The sequence below is a fragment of the Narcine bancroftii genome, chromosome 1, assembly GCF_036971445.1.
Source record: "Narcine bancroftii isolate sNarBan1 chromosome 1, sNarBan1.hap1, whole genome shotgun sequence".
NCBI classification, from domain to species: domain Eukaryota; kingdom Metazoa; phylum Chordata; class Chondrichthyes; order Torpediniformes; family Narcinidae; genus Narcine; species Narcine bancroftii.
Genome location: NC_091469.1, coordinates 32,147,393 through 32,167,777, shown reverse-complemented (window position 1 = coordinate 32,167,777; position 20,385 = coordinate 32,147,393). Strand labels below are relative to the sequence as shown.

Sequence of the window (20,385 nt, the reverse complement as noted above, 5' to 3'; positions counted from 1 at the left end):
AGGTGATTTAAATTAGCCAGTGGAAAGGTGTGCAATAATGGATGGTTGGAATTCAACCTTAATTGACAGGTGATGTGATTTTCAGACGGGGATGGCACGTGACCACTTGCAATACAAACATTCCAGACAGGCAGGGAGATCACGTTTCCTTCACACACAGCGGGAAATAGAAGGTGATCAATATTTTCTTTTGATCCTATGATGTTAAAATAAAAAAATGACAGTAGATCGACTTCTCAAAGAAAAAAATATTATTCTCAATTAATTGAAAAGGGAAGAAATTGACTCTGTGATTGGTTCTTCTGTTTACGATTAGCATGCATGAAGAGCAAAGAAAGATTTTCATTTCAGGACTATTTGCTTAATTTTCTTTCCTAACTTTGAACACCTCTATTAAATCACACATCGCTCTTAACAAATAGAATAGATAATAAATAACTTAAATATAGCAAAACAAATCTATAAATAAGGAGTTAGACACCAGGTTCAAGTCAATCACCCTTCAACAGGATTAATCTTAAATAGAAGTAACCAACCTGCAATGCTAACTCTATTTTTCCCTCTGCTTGATCTGCTAAAGCATTTTTGACACTCAGATTTCTTTTAAATCTCATTTTTACTTACTCCAAAGAACAGTCCTAATTTCGCCCTGTAACTGAAGTTATTCTTCAATGGCATTTGTTGAGTAAACTCCATCTGTGTGTGACAGTTAATGTGATCACCATCCTGGATATTATCATTCTATTCCAGATTTTTACTTCATGAGCTGAATTTAAATTCTCACTTGGGATTTGATTCGTGAATCTTTGGTCTTCACTAACATACTTCAGAAATGAGAGTTGCACTCTGCAGGAATCTGAAAGCTCCTGGAATCGAATGGTCTGCTAATACTCAATGTCCATTCTGAGAAAGATCCATCTTTCAAGCTGTCAACATACAGCCAGAATGATTCAGTGCCTTAAAGAACAAGGGGACAGCAAGGTGATTCTGGGCAGATTTTCATTTATAATTCTCATGGCCTTCAATTCCAGATGAAGACAAAGTACTCCCATGTTTTTAGTAATTCCAATCTAACAAGAATTAAAAATTGGACAGGCAAGGATTTTTTCTTCTTCACAAAGGACATTTTCAAGGAGTATGGAGATCAAAGCTAACCTTATTTCAGTTTTCTCTCTTTAACTGTAATATTCTTATTATGGATTTAGAGACTGCATGGTTTCAGACCATTCAACTGTAGAAGCCATTTTCATTTTGTTTCCATATTTGACTAAGTATCCAACGGGAGCTGGGTTGCTATTCTAAGGACAACACATCAGCTATTGTGTTCAAATAGCTTTTGCAAAGATTAAACTGGACCATAACTGCAGCCTGAACGTTCAGGACTGTAATAAATAAAATGGTTATTGCTGAGCGTAGTCAGTAGTTCAGACAGCATTGATGGAGAGCAGAGCAATTAGGTCCACTGAGATAAAGGGATTATAAGGTTGGGTCTAGAGTCATGGAAGATTAGAAGAAGAGGTAATATTCAAGATTCCTTTATCGTCATGTAACACAAAATACAAAACAGTTGTGTTCCTTTTGCCCTGTAAGTGAGCAAATGCAGCACCATTATTAAGATGATAAAGAGAAAACAATAAAGTGCCTTCAGAGACATCGAGTGTCTGTGCATTCTGTCACCATATCTGATGCTGTCACTTCTTGCACCCCCGTAACCTCCATGGCCTTATGGCCTCCCAGCCCGTCTAGTGGTGAATCTGAGCTTGAGGCATCCAAGTCACTCTCGTTGGATTCTTGTTCAGAAGTGATTAGGTAGCTGTCAGTGCCCAAGGTCCTTTGGCAACTCTGTTCACCATCAGCACACTCATGAATCCTGCTTCCTGACACCCAGTTCCCAGAGGCTGGTCGACAGCAGCTGACGGCCTGGTGAAAAGCCTTTAGCCACCGATCTCCATGCTGTAGGTTCCTCTCCTAAGCCTCACCTACTAGGCAGGCTGGGAAAGGGAATGTGATGCCCTGTGTCAGTCTGCTGCTTCACTGGAACTTGCAACCCCTGGGGTCTGGACTCCCGAACTTGGGACCCAACAGCTTGGGTGCCAGACTCCATAAATACACACCATTAAGATTACCCTGGCCCCTTCTACAGACAGATTGAAGCTGCAAGGGGCCAGGACAGCCAGGCATTAGGACCCTTCAGAGGATTGCTAGAACATTGTTCCTCCACTTTCCCACTCCTCCTGGATCCACACCAGATATAGCACTGCCATTACAAGCGTTTTGGCAACATTGTCATCTAGATCACATTCAACCACGTCAGATTTGAAGGAGCCAAGTCAAGATAGATGCAGAGGTGTCATCTACTCTTGTTGCTTTCAGGCTGAGCTGTTTAGTTAAGCTAGAGATGAAGAGGAATTTGTCCTTTCAGAGATTTGTGAATCTTTGGAATTTTCTAAGCAGGAAAGGTTGTGGAGGCAGAGCCATTAAATAAATTAGATCTTGCGGCAGTTGTGGATGAGGATCAAATGGGAAAGTAAAGTTAAAGCCAAAGAAGTAAGTCACAAAGTTTTTTTTTAATGTAAATTTAGAGATGCAGAGAAATGACAGACTCATTGAGCTCATGAGCATCAGCCACCCTAAAATACCCCTCACGGCTGCTGCAATCCTAATTCAATCCTGACTGCTTGGATTTCCTCTGATGCCCTGTTTTCCTCTTGTATTCTAGAAATGAACGGGCTGGCAGGTTAATGTATCCTCATTAATTATGTACATGGCAGAAAATGGAGGTAGTTGCTTGGAATGTGGAGAAAGTAAGTAAGGTTAGGGGAGGATTAGTGTAGAACTAACAAGGACTAAGAGGGCAGAAGGACCAGTTTCCATACTGTCTCTGTGTCTCGAATTTAGCAGTCAATTTGCACACAGCAAGCTTTCACTGAGGGGAATATAATGCCAATTCACATAAGTATGACAACCATCATTCAGGATGTCAAAAGAACCAAAGACTTGTTGATCCAAACCAAGGCTTTTATTAACTAAAAGACTGGAGCAAATCACAAGTAGTTTGACCAGTCCAGAATGACCTGGTCTGGCTAGGAGCAATCCTTTAAGACCTGCCAGTAGGTGTGGCCACACTCTCAGCCAATCACAGTCATCCTACACTACAATCTGTACATATCACATTGGTGATAGAATCTGTACAATCACAGGGCATGACAGGCCATAAAAATAAACAGTGCCTCAATATTCAATATGAAGCACCATTTGCACAAAATCAGGTAGAAGAAAACAGCTGTTAGAAATATGTGGTAGGTCACAGATCAAAGACATGGAACTGCAACGATGTCCAAAAGACACAAGAAACTTCAGATGCCATGATATGGTTCCATGGGTCAGCATAAATTGGATGGGCTGAATGACCTGATTCCATGCTGTCATGCTCTATGTTTCATGTTTGAAATTGATAGACTTGGTGGGTCAGGGAATATACATGGAGAAAAATGGAGTAAATTTTTCAGGTTGGGACCTTCTTCAGGAAAGGCAGATAGCAGCCATAAAAAAAAGGAGGGGCTGTGAAATAATAAAATACTGAACATATGAAGAACACATGTAAGAATGTAAGAACAAGTACTGGAATGGGCTAAGAGAAATAGAAACATGCAAAGGGCACATGGAAACAGTGTTACCAGATCAGGGTGGGATCCCAATACAATGATATGAACAATGAATCTTCCAGTTTCAGGTTCTACTCTTTGCATCTGTCCATCACCAGAGTTACATTTTCATTCACCTCTCACCACTACCAGTGATCTTCACCCCTATTCCTTTGTCTGTATCACTCCACCTCTCCCACCTGCAGCTATCCAAAAACTTTTTTATTTCTTGGTCCCACGGTCATCCTTTCTGCCTCTTTTTCATTCTTGCCTTCACTCCTTCCCAATTTAGTCTTGATAAAGTGCCCTATCCCAAAATGTTGACAGTCCATTTTATTCTCCAATCGATGCACTTGACCCCCTGAATTATACCAGCTTCTCAGTGTATGAGGTTCTCTTTGCAATATAACCACGAGAGAGTAAAAATGATGATAGGCTTCCTCCAGCTATGTTTTGGGTTGAACGAAGATTTAGGGAGAGCTATTTTAAGACAGGCATTAATCCACTTATTTTAATTAAGATAATGCTTTGGGCCAAAGGACTACCCATTGGAAAAGTTTCCAAATTGTTACTAGAATTTAGAAAGATTGATCATAACACAAGGACATATAATTCATGAGATTATTTAATATTTGTGCAATGTCAGGGTGGGGGGGGGGGTTGGGGAGGGCGTATGATGATGAATTTTGTGCATCTCATCAATGTCACATGTGACCTCCTTTCCTAACAGATCCCCAAGCAGTGTTTTACCTGGATTAAAAATAAATCCTGTACCATTTTCTCTTAGTTTCATAATCTCTCTTTGCTATCCGCGTCAAATCTTTTTTTTCTTTCCCCAACAGATCCCCAAGCAATGTTTTACCTGGATTAAAAATAAATCCTGTACCATTTTCTCTTACAGTTTCATAATCTCTCTTTGCTATCCACGTTGAATCTTTTTTTTCTATTCTAATTTTAATCTTTTGCTCTGGATCGTTCATTCGATATTCATCTGCTGATGTTCTGCACAAAAGAACGAGCTGCCTTCTTAAGAATAAAAGCAGCAATTATGATGGCGATGAGGTGCTGTTGGCAAGTGAGTGGTCTGCAGAAGCTTTGATTTGAGCTTGACAGGCACTCCTGGAAGTATAGCTCAATGGCTATTTTCACTGACAATCGTAGTATTTCATTTATGTACTGCTAATATGTTGGATCCTCCCAAGTTTCATGTTTATTTAATTTGAAAAAAAAGTGAGAACTCAGAACAATCTACGCAACTAATGGTATGACAATGAACTTTGATAGTCATTCCTTCCATTCACCAGCATGAAATGTGCAGGTGCATAATAATAATAATATACTCAACTGCTTTAAGCTCATTTCAAAGGTATTCCAGCACTGTCAGGTGCATGTGCAATTGTAGTCTGAAGGCTCTGTTTTGACATTACTATTTTTGGGTGAAAGAAGTAGTGAGTGAGAGAGTAGAATGAGGAGAGAAACAGAGTGAGCAGTATAGTGCTAGAGGGAAAGAGAGCAAAACAATAAGGAAAAGAGGAGAGGTAGAGAAAGGTTGAAAGATTAGAGACAGAAAGGACAAATGTAGGGATAGGCAGAACGATGACAGAGGAGGTGGAGAGGATGGGTGAGAGAGAAGGAATGAAATATTGAAAGGTGGGAAGAGAGAGGTAAATAATGGATGGGGAGAGAAAGGGAGGGAAAGAAGAGGTAAAAGGGGATGCGAAGGAGAGAGAGAAGGAATAGATGGGGAGAAAGGGAGAGGAGTAAAATGAAAGAGAAAGTGGAAAAGGGAGCACAAGAAAGAGGCAGAGGGGAAACTAAAGGGGGGATAGAGAAGAAGAAAGTGAGAGAGGAAGAAAAATTGTGAGCAGGCAAAAGTGAGGAAGAGAAAGATCAAGTAATCACAAAACATGGGGGAAGTCACATGATGGAGTTGTGACCGGTAAGAAAATACCAGCCCTCTCCAGAAAAGTTTTTAAAAAGTAAAGAAAAGTCAAAGCCACAAACACAGAAATCATAACAAATAAAAAATAAAAGTGTGGAGAAAATGGCAGCAAAGAAAGGAAAACCGAAAACAACGGGAAGAAAAGAAGAAGGAAAGATGTCAGAAGAGAAATGTGAAGGCCTTACCTGTACGAGGAGGCCCGCCGTGGAGAGAGAAGCCCGCTCCCTGAGGTCAGTGGAAACCCCGAACTCAGGACTACAAAGATGGCTCACGGAGCCAAACAAAAGTGCGCAACCGCGCATGTGTGAATCCTCGCGCATGCGCGCTGCACAAGACAAAAACAACACTGACGGGAGGGGGGACCAGCTGAGGAGTAAATCTCCACAGCTGAAACAGACAAGAATGACACAACAGCAAGACTCCCAACAGGAAAACATAGAAAATAACGGGAACAAGAAGGAAGAGAATAAAAATAGGAAATCAGAGAAACAACAGATGACCAACCCAGAGGAAGAAGACCAACACCAAGACATCTTTAATAAAAATAATAAAACAAAAATACCCAACAAAATAAAATAAACAACCCAACAAGAAAACCAGAAGAGACAGAGGTAAAGGACACAGATCCTGGAGTGGACTCAGAAGAAGAGGAGGGAGAACATCAAACTCTACACAGAGAAATGGAAGATGAAGGGAAGGGACAGTATATGGATAAAAAAAATTTAAAGAATATATGGAAACATTAAAAGAATGGCTGATACAAGAATTCAGTGAAATAAAAAGAAGAATAAAAGGTACAGAAGAAAAAGTGAATAGATTAGAGATGGTCATGACAGAAATAGGGAAAAGAGAAGACAAGGTGGAAGAATGAGAAACAGCCGTAGAAATGGAGGTAGATGACTTAAAAAAGAAATTAGAAGAATCTGATAAAAAAGTTAAAGAAACACAGGAGCTAGCTCAGAAGATAGATATAATGGAAAACTATAATAGAAGAAACAATATAAAGATAGTGGGCCTTAAGGAAGATGAAGAAGGCAAAAATATGAAATAATTTATAAAAGAATGGATCCCCAGAGTCCTAAGAATGCCAGAATTACAGGAAGGAATGGAAATAGAAAGGGCGCACAGAACATTAGCCCCTAAACCACAGCCACAACAAAAATCAAGATCAATTCTAGTAAAATTCCTAAAATATATGACAAGGGAAAATATATTGGAGAAAGCTATGAAAAAAATAAGAAAAGACAAAAAGCCACTGGAATACAAAGGTCAAAATTAAAAAAAAAAATCCAGATATAAGTATTGAACTCCTGAAGAAGAGGAAGGAGTTTAACGCAGCAAAAACGACCCTATGGAAAAAAGGTTATAAATTTATGTTTAAATATCCAGCGGTGCTTAAAATAGTTATCCCGGGGCAGCAAAGCAAACTGTTCTCGGATCCAGAAAAAGCACGAAAATTTGCAGAACACCTACAAAACAGACAGAGAGATGAAGAGATGTAACAAAAACAAAAAAAAGTATAAGTAAGAACGAAGAAAGGAAAGAAAGGGAAGAAAGGAAGTAAGGAGGGAATTAAGAGAGTGAGGTTTGTTATATATGAAGATTAAAATCTTTTCTGGGGGGCTGGGTGGGGAAGAATAACAGTCACTGCGAAATCAGTTGATAGTTGCGAGTGGGTTCGCAAATCCAAATGGAGAGGGGAGATGTGGTTGCCCGACAAGGGACAAAGGGCAACTCAGAGAGGGGAGGGACTATTGGGGTTAAATGAATTTTAGATATGGGAATAGTGGAAATATTTTATGTTTTAGAAATGTTGTCTTACAATGTGTTCAAAAAAAGAAAACAGAAATGGATAAGAAGGGAAGGTGGTGATGAGGAAATGGAAAGGAAAGGTAAACAAAGTATGAAATGGCCATGTGAAACTATATGACTTTAAATATTAACGGAATACATAACCAAATCAAAAGGAAGAAGCTGTTAAATTTACTGAAGAAAGAAAAAAATGATATAGCATTCGTGCAAGAAACACATCTAACTGAAGAGGAACACAAGAAATTAAAGAGGGATTGGATAGGGCATGTAACGGCAGCATCATTTAATTCAAAAGCCAGAGGAGTAGCTATATTAATCAATAAAAATTTACCAATCAAAATAGAAGAGGAAATAATCGATCCAGCAGGGAGATATGTAATGATAAAGAAATGGAGAAATTCAGAATTTTGGAATTTGCTCAATGTATACGCATCTAATGAAGAAGATCAAAAATTTATGCAAGATATCTTTTTGAAGATAACAGATATACAAGGGAATGGACTAATAGGAGGGGATTTTACCCTTAATTTGGACTTAAACATGGATAAAACTGGAAAAAAGGCTAACAGAAAGAACAAAGTAACCACATTTATAATTAAATCGATGCAGGAAATGCAACTTTTGGATATATGGAGGAAACAACACCCAAAGGAAAAGGAATATTCATATTATTCGGGTAGACATAAAACATACTCAAGGATAGACCTATTCCTGTTATCAGCCCACATTCAAGGAAGAGTTAAGAAAATGGAATATAAAGCTAGATTGTTATCATATCACACACCCCTGTTATTGGCAATAGAGCTGGAGGACATTCCACCAAGAATGCATAGAGAGAGATGAAACTCCATGCTACTTAAAAGACAGGATTTTAGAGAATTTATTGAGTGACAAATTAAAATGTACTTTGAAATAAATATGGAATGAGTGAAAAATAAATTTATACTATGGGACGCAATGAAAGCATTCATCAGAGGACAGATAATAAGTTATGTAACTAAGATGAAGAAGGACTACAATCGAGAAATCGAACAATTGGAAAGGGAAATAACAAATACAGAAAAAGAATTAGCAATAAAGGAAGATACAACTAAAAGAGAATTGACAGACAAGAAAATAAAATATGAAACACTACAAACATATAAGGTGAAGAAGAACATAATGAAGAAAAAACAGAAGTATTATGAGCTAGGAGAAAAAATGCACAAAATACTAACCAGGCAGCTTAAGGCAGATAAAACTAAAAGAACGGTATTGGCATCAAGGAAAAAGGGCAAACAAATTACATATAACCCAACGGAGATCAATGAAAACTTCAGGGAATTCTACGAACAACTATATCAAACTGAAAACGAAGGGAAAGAAGACAAAATAGATGAATTTCTAACTAAATTTGAACTACTGAAATTGCAAACAGAGGAGCAAAATAAATTAATAAACCAATTTGAAATAGAAGAAATACAGGAGATATTAAAAAAACTACCGAACAATAAAACAGCGGGAGAGGATGGACTCCCAATAGAATTCTATAAAATATTTAAAGACTTATTAATTCCTCCTCTCCTGGAAGTAATGCATTAGATTGAAAAAAACACAAAACATGCCAGATTCATGCAAAACAGCAATAATTACAGTAATACCAAAGATGGGGAAAGATCCACTAACATCAGCAACAGAAAGACCATTATCTCTACTTAACATAGATTAGAAGATAATAGCTAAACTATTAGCAAATAGATTGGTCAACTGTGTACCAAAAATAATAAAACTAGACCAAACTGGATTTATTAAAAAAAAGATGAACAATGGACAATATCTGTAAATTCATTAACTTAATCCATGCAGTGCAAGTGAACAAAACTCCAACAGTAGCGGTTGCTTTAGATGCAGAGAAAGCCTTTGACAGAGTGGAATAGAATTATTTATTCAAAGTACTACAAAAATTCAACCTACCAGAGAAATATATTAATTGGATTAAAGCATTATATAAGGGACCATTGGCAAGAGTGACAGTAAATGGATATATATCAAACCAATTTAAATTAAGAAGATCAACAAGGCAGGGATGTCCACTATCTCCCTTACTGTTTGCGTTGGCTATAGAACCGCTAGCAGAACTGATAAGAAAAGAAAATAAAATAAGAGTGATAAAAATAAAAGAGAAGCAATATAAAATCAGACTATTTGCAGATGACATTATAATATACTTAACAGAACCAGAAATATCAATAAAAGAATTACATAAGAAATTGAACGAATATGGAGAAGTATCGGGGTACAAGATCAACACAAATAAAAGTGAAGCAATGCCAATGAATAATGTGGATTTCACAAAGTTTAAGAAAGAATCCCCATTTTGATGGCAAACACAAGCAATTTGATACCTAGGTATACAACTAAATAATAATCTTGGCCATCTATATAAACTAAATTATCAGCCAATAATGAAAAAATTACAAGACAACTTAGAGCACTAGAAAGACTTACCACTTACACTGATAGGAAGGATAAACTGTATTAAAATGAACATCTTCCCAAGGATACAATACCTATTTCAATATTTACCAATTCACCTAACAGAGAAATTCTTCAAGGAGCTAAAGAAAATAATAAGGAAATTCTTATGGAAAGGGGGGAAACCGAGGATTGCACTAGATAAATTAACAGAATGCTACAAACAAGGAGGCTTACAACTACCAAACTTTAAGAATTATTATAGAGCAGCCTAATTAAGATACATATCAGATTTTTATCAAACAAGGGAAAAACCAGATTGGAACAGATTAGAGCTAGATAAAATAGGGGAGAAGATACCTGAACATATTCTATATAAGTGGGATGAAAAATTGGTGCAACATAGGAATTCACCAGTATTGCACCACCTGCTCAACGTTTCGAAGAAGATTCACGTAGAAAGGAATAAAATAAATTATTAACTACCAAAATTAATACTGACACAAAATCAACTAATCCCTTTCACAATAAATAACCTTTCCTTCAGAGAATGGGAGAGAAAAGGGATCAAAAGAATAGAAAATTGTTTTTCGGGAAATAAATTATTAAATGAAGGACAAATATAATATAACTTACGATACAAGATTTGCATACCACCAACTGAAAATCTACTTGAAGGACAAATTGGGAAACAGTCTGAGGTTACCAGAAGGAAGCAATTTTGAATATGTGATTACAGACACAATGATAATTTAAAAAATTATAACAAACATGTACATCAAACTGTAAGAAAAGGAGAACGAGGAAACAAACTGTAAACCTAAACAAAAATGGGAAGAAGATCTAAACATAAAGATAAAGAATGAAACTTGGGAAAAGCTATGCTCCAGAACTATGAGAAATACAATAAACACGAGGTTACGCATGATACAATATAATTGGTTACACAGGCTATACATCACACCACAAAAGTTAAATAAATGGGACGCAACAGTATCAGACAGATGTTTTCACTGTAAAAAGGAAACAGGAACAACAATACATGTAATTTGGGCATGTGAGAATGTGAAAAAATTTTGGGAAGATCTAAACCAGATATTAAATAAAATCATAAAAAGCAACATACCGAAAAACCCAGAGATCTTTCTTCTAAGTAATATAAGAAATAAAGAATTTGGATTCGATTTGGATAGAGCACAAAAAATATTTATTATGATAGCCCTAGCTGTAGCAAAAAAATGTATTATGGCAACCTGGAAATCAGAAGATAACTTGAGAATACAACAATGGTATATAGAAATGAATAAATGTATTCCATTAGAAAAAATAACATCTAATTTAAGAAATAACATCACAATATTCAAACAAATATGGGAACCATACATGAAATACAATAGAGAAATCCTACCACGGACCTCCACCACCTAAAATGACAGAAATAGAAGACAACGAAATGAACTGACTCAGTATATAAAAGTAAAAGACAAAAATTACTTGTTTATTTTTATTAAGTGACGACATTGTTTAACGGGTTTAATGTATCTTATAGATTGAACTTTGAATAAATGGGAAGGGGGGTGAGGGAGGGATGGAAGGGAGGGGGGAAAAAGGGGAGAAAATGACACTGTATATATTCAAGAGAGAAATGTCTATGTATTTTGGTCAGTATGGTTCATAGTGTGAAAAATAAAAATAAAAAATTTAAAAAGTAATCACAAAACACCAGCACATCAAACGACTATTAAAACACTGAAATCCAACTAAATGATAGATTGGTAAATGGCAGGCATTGTGTTTTGTTATTGATAATTGAAGGAAATTTGGAGTACATTCCTTTTTCAAACTGTTTAAACACTTTCAACTTAAAGCTTTTGCCTTTTAATTTTATTTTTTCTCAGCAAAGAAGAATGAAGAAAATTTTTGAATTTCCAGAATTAACTCTACATTAAAGATTTTACAGATTCCTTTATTTCCATCTTCTCACTCTCAACAGCTCAAATCAGTCCTTAATACCTGACTGTTTCCCTATTGGTTCAATATCTGGGATAATCTAATTACAACAGCCATCAAAATTCACTTTGGAAACCATTTGAAGTGCAAAAGTAAAATCTTGTCAACTATCATTTGGTCAGAAGACTATCCAATATGGCAGATTGCTCACACATGGTAGAAAAAATAATGAGGGACTTCTCACATTTAGAACCATTGGAAGTGGAATGCCAGTCATTCTGCCTCTTGAACCATTCAAATAGACCTCTCTTGATTTTCATCTGAATTCCATTTATCTACTGCTGTTTCACATCTCAGGAAAATCTGTCAATCTTCTTTGTTTTCAAGAGTTACATTTCTAAAGTTGCATTTTTTGTTTAAACTTGAACATATTGTGGTGAATGTATGATTCCTTCCATGAGTTTATATTTCCTTGGAGATGCTTCTGATAAGTCGGTTCCCCCCACCACCCCATTAAAAATAATTTGTGCCGCCCTAAAATTAAGATTTCTTTTTCTCTGGTAAAACATGGAAAGTTTGGTTATGGAAAGTATGGAAAGTTCAGATGGGTAATGTTATTTCTAATTTTGTCAGATATATAAGTCCTCATTATGTGGAGAAACTAAGAAGCTAGATTAAGTTCATGGAATTCAGTTCAAAGGAGCTAAAATATAATGAAGTCCTGGTTTCTGTATTTAGTCATTCATTATTTATTATTTGCATAATTAGTTTTGCTATCATAATCTCATGATGGGATGTTGCACAGTTGCTCATGCTGTCCTTCAGATAGAACATTAAACTGATACTGTGGCGGCGCACATCCTCATTGTGAACTAGCCCCACTCGTATTGCCATGTGGCGGGGCAGCCATGGGGAAATGGCGTCGTCAGAGGTTCCTCTCTGACTCCAGCATCCCTCCAGCGCGCACCCTGGGCAGCGATTATGATGTCACAACGCACCAGGTGACTGAGCTCATGCTGCCCTTAAAGAGGCACGCTGAATTTGAATAAAAACAGTCGTTAACAACCTTCGGTGTAGCAGCAGTGATTTCTTTCAGCTCCTGCAAGCGCCACAATACCATCATTTCCCTTTTGTTACATTGGGTGAACTTAAATTATTCCAAGGAAATATTCTAAAGAAGAGATGGGAGTCTAACATCCAACTAACACAACCAAAATAGTCAGATAACCCTCTGTGAGCACAAGTAAAAGAGTCACAATCCTATCTCTATCCATGGACATTGATGCGGACAAATTGGATTTTGGCATTACCGCTACAGGGAGATAAGCATTTAGCAGTAATCTCTAATTGTGTTTGATCTGAATGACATTCCACCTTCTTTCAACATCTCAAATAAGGCCAGACTGGAGAAATATTGAAGATTGTCTTCCATGATGTCCAGTTACATAGGAAGGAATCTGCATTTAATGGCTTAGGAGAGTATATTAAATACACGTCTTTTTTTTTCTTTGGCTTGGCTTCACGGACGAAGATTTATGGAGGGGGTAAAAAGTCCACGTCAGCTGCAGGCTCGTTTGTGGCTGACAAGTCCGATGCGGGACAGGCAGACACGATTGCAGCGGTTGCAAGGGAAAATTGGTTGGTTGGGGTTGGGTGTTGGGTTTTTCCTCCTTTGCCTTTTGTCAGTGAGGTGGGCTCTGCGGTCTTCTTCAAAGGAGGTTGCTGCCCGCCAAACTGTGAGGCGCCAAGATGCACGGTTTGAGGTGTTATCAGCCCACTGGCGGTGGTCAATGTGGCAGGCACCAAGAGATTTCTTTAGGCAGTCCTTGTACCTTTTCTTTGGTGCACCTCTGTCACGGTGGCCAGTGGAGAGCTCGCCATATAACAGGATCTTGGGAAGGCGATGGTCCTCCATTCTGGAGACGTGACCCATCCAGCGCAGCTGGATCTTCAGCAGCGTGGACTCGATGCTGTCGACCTCTGCCATCTCGAGTACTTCAACGTTAGGGGTGTAAGCGCTCCAATGGATGTTGAGGATGGAGCGGAGACAACGCTGGTGGAAGCGTTCTAGGAGCCGTAGGTGGTGCCGGTAGATGACCCATGATTCGGAGCCGAACAGGAGTGTGGGTATGACAACGGCTCTGTATACGCTTATCTTTGTGAGGTTTTTCAGTTGGTTGTTTTTCCAGACTCTTTTGTGTAGTCTTCCAAAGGCGCTATTTGCCTTGGCGAGTCTGTTGTCTATCTCATTGTCGATCCTTGCATCTGATGAAATGGTGCAGCCGAGATAGGTAAACTGGTTGACCGTTTTGAGTTTTGTGTGACCGATGGAGATGTGGGGGGGCTGGTAGTCATGGTGGGGAGCTGGCTGATGGAGGACCTCAGTTTTCTTCAGGCTGACTTCCAGGCCAAACATTTTGGCAGTTTCCGCAAAGCAGGACGTCAAGTGCTGAAGAGCTGGCTCTGAATGGGCAACTAAAGCGGCATCATCTGCAAAGAGTAGTTCACGGACAAGTTTCTCTTGTGTCTTGGTGTGAGCTTGCAGGCGCCTCAGATTGAAGAGACTGCCATCCGTGCGGTACCGGATGTAAACAGCGTCTTCATTGTTGGGGTCTTTCATGGCTTGGTTCAGCATCATGCTGAAGAAGATTGAAAAGAGGGTTGGTGCGAGAACACAGCCTTGCTTCACGCCATTGTTAATGGAGAAGGGTTCAGAGAGCTCATTGCTGTATCTGACCCGACCTTGTTGGTTTTCGTGCAGTTGGATAATCATGTTGAGGAACTTTGGGGGACATCCGATGCGCTCTAGTATTTGCCAAAGCCCTTTCCTGCTCACGGTGTCGAAGGCTTTGGTGAGGTCAACAAAGGTGATGTAGAATCCTTTGTTTTGTTCTTTGCACTTTTCTTGGAGCTGTCTGAGGGCAAAGACCATGTCAGTAGTTCCTCTGTTTGCGCGAAAGCCGCACTGTGATTCTGGGAGAATATTCTCGGCGACACTAGGTATTATTCTATTTAGTAGAATCCTAGCGAAGATTTTGCCTGCAATGGAGAGCAGCGTGATTCCCCTGTAGTTTGAGCAGTCTGATTTCTCGCCTTTGTTTTTGTACAGGGTGATGATGGTGGCATCACGAAGATCCTGAGGCAGTTTACCTTGGTCCCAACAAAGCTTGAAAAACTCATGCAGTTTGGCATGCAGAGTTTTGCCGCCAGCCTTCCAGACTTCTGGGGGGATTCCATCCATACCTGCTGCTTTGCCACTTTTCAGTTGTTCGATTGCCTTATATGTCTCATCCAGGGTGGGAACCTCATCCAGCTCTAGCCTTAGGGGCTGTTGAGGGAGCTGGAGCAGGGCGGAATCTTGGACTGAGCGGTTGGCACTGAAAAGAGATTGGAAGTGTTCTGACCATCGGTTGAGGATGGAGATCTTGTCGCTGAGGAGGACTTTGCCGTCTGAGCTGCGCAGCGGGCTTTGGACTTGGGGTGAGGGGCCGTACACAGCCTTTAGAGCCTCGTAGAAACCCCTGAAGTCGCCAATGTCCGCGCTGAGCTGTGTTCGTTTGGCGAGGCTAGTCCACCACTCATTTTGGATCTCCCGGAGTTTGCGCTGAAGATGGCTGCATGCGCGACGGAAGGCTTGTTTCTTCTCTGGACAGGACGGCTTTGTAAGGTGAGCCTGGTGGGCAGCTCGCTTCTTTGCCAGAAGCTCCTGGATTTCCTGGCTGTTTTCGTCAAACCAGTCCTTGTTTTTCCTGGAGGAGAAGCCCAGTACCTCTTCAGTGGATTGCAGTATGGTAGTCTTCAACTGATCCCAGAGGGTTTCAGGGGACGGGTCCGTGAGGCGGGTTGCAACGTCGAGCTTTGCTTTGAGGTTTGCCTGGAAGTTTCCTCTCGCTTCGTCTGACTGCAGGTTTCCAACATTGAACCTCTTTCTGGGGGTTTATTGTTCCTGGGCTTTGGCTTGAAGTGAAGGTTGAGCTTTCAGCGAACCAGCCGGTGGTCAGTGTGGCATTCCGCGCTAGGCATGACCCTGGTGTGGAGCACATCTTGTTTGTCACTTTCTCGCACCAGGATGTAGTCCAGGAGGTGCCAGTGTTTGGATCGGGGGTGCATCCAGGTCGTCTTAAGGCTGTCCCTCTGCTGAAAAAGGGTGTTTGTAATGACAAGTCGCTGTTCTGCGCAGAGCTCCAACAGGAGGCGCCCATTGTCGTTGCACTTGCCGACGCCATGCTTGCCCAGGATTCCTGGCCAGGTTTCTGAGTCTTTGCCGACACGAGCGTTGAAGTCGCCCAGGATGACAACCTTGTCGGCTCTAGGGGTACGTTGGATGAGGTTGCGCAGGTCGGTGTAGAACTTGTTCTTTTCTGCTGGTTCCGCCTGGAGGGTTGGAGCATAGACACTGATGAGGGTGCTGTGACGCTTGTTTTGAAGTGGGAGTCGCATGGACATGATTCGGTCCGAGAGGCCTGTCGGAAGGTTTTCGAGTTTGGAGGCAATGAAGCTCTTGACCATGAAGCCTACACCAGATAGGCGTCGTTCATCCGAAGGCTTGCCAGACCAGTAGAGTGTGTAGCCCGCTCCGCGTTCTTGGAGGCTGCCTACATCTGCCAGGCGGACTTCACTGAGAGCGGCTATGTTAATGTCAAGTCTGAGGAGTTCATGTGCAATGAGGGCAGACCGACGTTCAGGTCGGTGGCTGTCAGCCTTGTCTAGCATGGTTCTGATGTTCCAGCATGCTAGCTTGAGTTTGTGAGCATCTTTTGAGGGGGAGGACGTGGAGGGGGAGGACGTGGAGGGGGAGGACGTGGAGGGGGAGGACGTGGAGGGGGAGGACGTGGACCTGTCCTCGGGCCTGTGCAAAGGAGCTTTTAGGTGGAGTGCAGTGCGCGCAGTACTGGCCCCACCCTTTACACCCATGGTTCGTGTGCCGTGGCCAAGCAAGCTGGGACGTGGCAGCGAGGTCCTTGGGTCGTAGGTTTTATATCGGAGTGGCCTTCTCCTATGCAGGTTTCTTACCCGGGCTGGAGGGGCCTGCCTCCCCTCCTAGGTCGGTCCATACTGCCCGGACCGGGGCCGAGGCCGCCGCAGTTCACCCAATCCAGGTAAATACACGTATTATATGCATAAAAATGTTTCCTAACATAATTAATTGTTATTTGAGAAAGGGAGGCATTCTTATGCTGCTCCTTTCAGGTATATGCCACAATGAAAACAATTGATGAATTAGATAATTTAAATGAAAATTCAGTAGTTTCAGGAATGTTATTACTAATGTGACCAGTTCATTCCATATTTATATAATCATTTGAATTTAATTATCTTCGGTCCCAGGGTATGAAATAGATTCGTATCTCCTGACGAGTAGACCGAGTCGCTCAACATTAGTCTTGTGATCTCATCATTATGTGCCCTATTCCCCTCTTTACCACCATAGCAGCACTTCAGCAGTATCTTGTTAATTATAATGGGATTTTGATCATGCTGAAAGTTATGTGGAAGACCTTCCAAAAAAGCAAAGTCATATATTTGTCCTCTTGTATTTCTCTCGGTGCTTTTAACTGTAATGGTTGACAAACCTGATCACTGCTATTAATCAAGTCCAATGTAAAGCCCATTAGTGGCAAATTATGATAAAATGATCAGTTTAATGTTATAACGAATGCGCTGGAGAAACACAACAGGTTATGCAGCAATGATAGGAAGTGGTGTTGCATGGCCTGCTGAGTTTCTCCACCACAGTAGTGTATTGCATTTGACCCCAGCATCTGCAGATTTTCTTATTTAACTCAGTTTAAAGTTAATTCTGAAATTGACCATGCATATCTCTGTATCACTGACATATTCTTTAAGACATCACCCGTAAGAATTGATTCATGCTTAGTGTCAAAGATGAGTGTCTTGTATTAAAGAGTTGCATTACAAAAATACCCAACATCTCAAATAAGGCCAGACTGGAGAAATCACTTCATTTCAGTGATTTCTCTTTGAAAGAAGCTCCCTTATTTAAATAGACACAACTTAAGCTCAGCATTTTCTGCTACTAAGTATATCTCTAATGAGTAGTTGAGAATTATATACAATCTGCTTTTTCCACTCTTTTTGGACTTTTCAGATTTCATTATTATGTGAAACTTCTAATTTCAACTCTGATTCTCTTGGAAACTTAACTTCAATCCATTTGAATTCTGTTTGCTGACTCTCTAATGAGAAAATGTCCTCCTTTCATTTTATCATAACCTTTCATGACCATGAAAATAATTCTGTGCTGAATCTTAACTATTGAAGGCAGCAATCATTCTCATAACCACTGACCACAGCTTCAAGTTAAAACCAAATTACTGGCGGTGGATTTTTAAAAAGTGTCTCAAACAGATCCTTCTTTTTCCATTTGTCTTAGCTGATCCATTGGGATCAAGGATGTTTTACTATACACTGGTTTTATTGCTTCTCAGACAGGTAATGAGTTTATAATGGGAACTGCAGATTCCCATCCACAGATGGGCTAAAAGGCCCCTGAAGAAGCTGAAGGAGTGAGTGCAGTCCTTCCACTGTTTATGCTTTCGATGTTAGGCCTTGAGGTTCTTAAAACTATCCTGCTGTGGCCCAAGAGCCAAGGGAGATGTTGTAATTCTTCAAGAAATGTATGAGTGTATCCTAGATTTTGTCCACATGATAATCTCCTCCCACAACAGAACTCAGAATAGAGTGGCTGTTCCAGCAGCCTGATGTTGGAAAGCAAACTATGTGGCCCATCCACCATAGTTGGCATTGGTTCAATATGTCTTCCGGTAAATTTAGAGGCTGTGGAGTATTCAACAGTGATAGTATCTATCTAGACCTCTATGTGCTTGCTGTAGTTTGCCATTTGTGAGATGCATCTATGAAGGTAGGTTTCAGTGTTCCCTGAAAGACCATGAGTAACAAATCCTGCATGTAAGATTGAACCATAGCCATACAGAGTGGCAGAGTGTCCTACTCCTCTTGTAATTTATTGTATTCTTATGAATGATTTCAAACTCTGAAACATACAAGTGGTTCTCCACCCACCTTACTAATGAAGCATACAAATTTTAGTTTTTATTGGTGGGGGAGTTGTAATAATGACTGGATGAATATTCATCTGAATTTTCAGGCAGATTGTTTGAAACAAATTCGTCTCCCACTGGTCACTTTTCTGCTTTGAATGGAAATCCCATGGGTCTAAAAAGACAGAATACAATGTGCTCAACACCTCTAACTCTGGAAGGGACTTTAATTCACATTAATTCCAATGACACTTGGCTTCACAAGTAGCAAAGTTACAGTGTTGATGGCCCTCATAAATAATTCATCTGTGACCTCTTCAACATTATTTTGTTGACAACAGCTTGTTCTTGACAATGCAGATGTTGGAAATAAATATAAACCACATTGAAATTAACAGACATTGGCAAAGTTGCATGTTGCGTGGAGGTTTTCCCAAAAGCATAATTCTGCTACAAGTTCTTTGCTGAGCAGATAACCCAAAAGCCCTGTGACAATGCACGACTAAGGACAACATGAAACAACCCTAACAATTTCTTGAAAAATGAGAGAAAGCTTAAAGGTTCATGGAATATCAAGGAGAGGTCCACCTGACCTAATATAATGCTCAGTGAAAAGTGATCTTGCCAAATTTAACTTTATCCAAAATTCTAAAGTGAAGATTTAACCCTATATGTTGATCCTACATATTTTATATTATCATCATTTTCTTCTTTCTTCTTTGGCTTGGCTTCGCGGACGAAGATTTACGGAGAGGTGATATCCACGTCAGCTGCAGGCTCATTTGTGGCTGACAAGTCCGATGCGGGACAGGCAGACACAGTTGCAGCGGAAAATTGGTTGGTTGGATTTGGGTGTTGGGTTTTTCCTCCTTTGTCTTTTGTCAGTGAGGTGGGCTCTACGGTCTTCTTCAAAGGAGATTGCTCTCCGCCGAACTGTGAGGCGCCAAGATGAACGGTTTGAGGCGATATCAGCCTACTGGCGGTGGTCAATGTGGCAGGCACCAAGAGATTTCTTTAGGCAGTCCTTGTACCTCTTCTTTGGTGCACCTCTGTCATGATGGCCAGTGGAGAGCTCGCCATATAACACGATCTTGGGAAGGCGATGGACCTCCATTCTGGAGACGTGACCTGCCCAGCGCAGTTGGATCTTCAGCAGCGTGGATTCGATGCTGTCAGCCTCTGCCATCTCAAGTACTTCGATGTTAGGGATGAAGTTGCTCCAATGAATGTTGAGGATGGAGCGGAGACAACGCTGGTGGAAGCATTCTAGGTGCTGTAGGTGATGCCGGTAGAGGACCCATGATTCGGAGCCGAATAGGAGTGTGGGTATGACAACGGCTCTGTATACGCTAATCTTTGTGAGGTTTTTCAGTTGGTTGTTTTTCCAGACTCTTTTGTGTTGACTTCCAAAGGCGCTATTTGCCTTGGCGAGTCTGTTGTCTATCTCGTTGTCGATCCTTGCATCTGATGAAATGGTGCAGCCGAGATAGGTAAACTGGTTGACCGTTTTGAGTTTTGTGTGACCGATGGAGATGTGGCGGGCTGGTAGTCATGGTGGGGA

At 40.3% G+C, this 20,385-nt stretch overlaps 2 long non-coding RNA genes across 2 annotated transcripts in view; one reads left to right on the top strand and one right to left on the bottom strand.

Moving 5' to 3' along the window:
• LOC138765016 (uncharacterized) overlaps positions 1-20,385 on the bottom strand; it is a 98,248-nt gene that overhangs the window by 11,660 nt on the left and 66,203 nt on the right. The gene's annotated exons all lie outside the window — the stretch shown is intronic.
• The window catches only part of LOC138756989 (uncharacterized), a 71,297-nt gene continuing 67,646 nt past the window's right edge, over positions 16,735-20,385 (top strand). Inside the window, exon 1 of the long non-coding RNA XR_011353258.1 lies at positions 16,735-16,901. This is a non-coding gene — a long non-coding RNA (uncharacterized lncRNA). The remainder of the gene's footprint in view (positions 16,902-20,385) is intronic.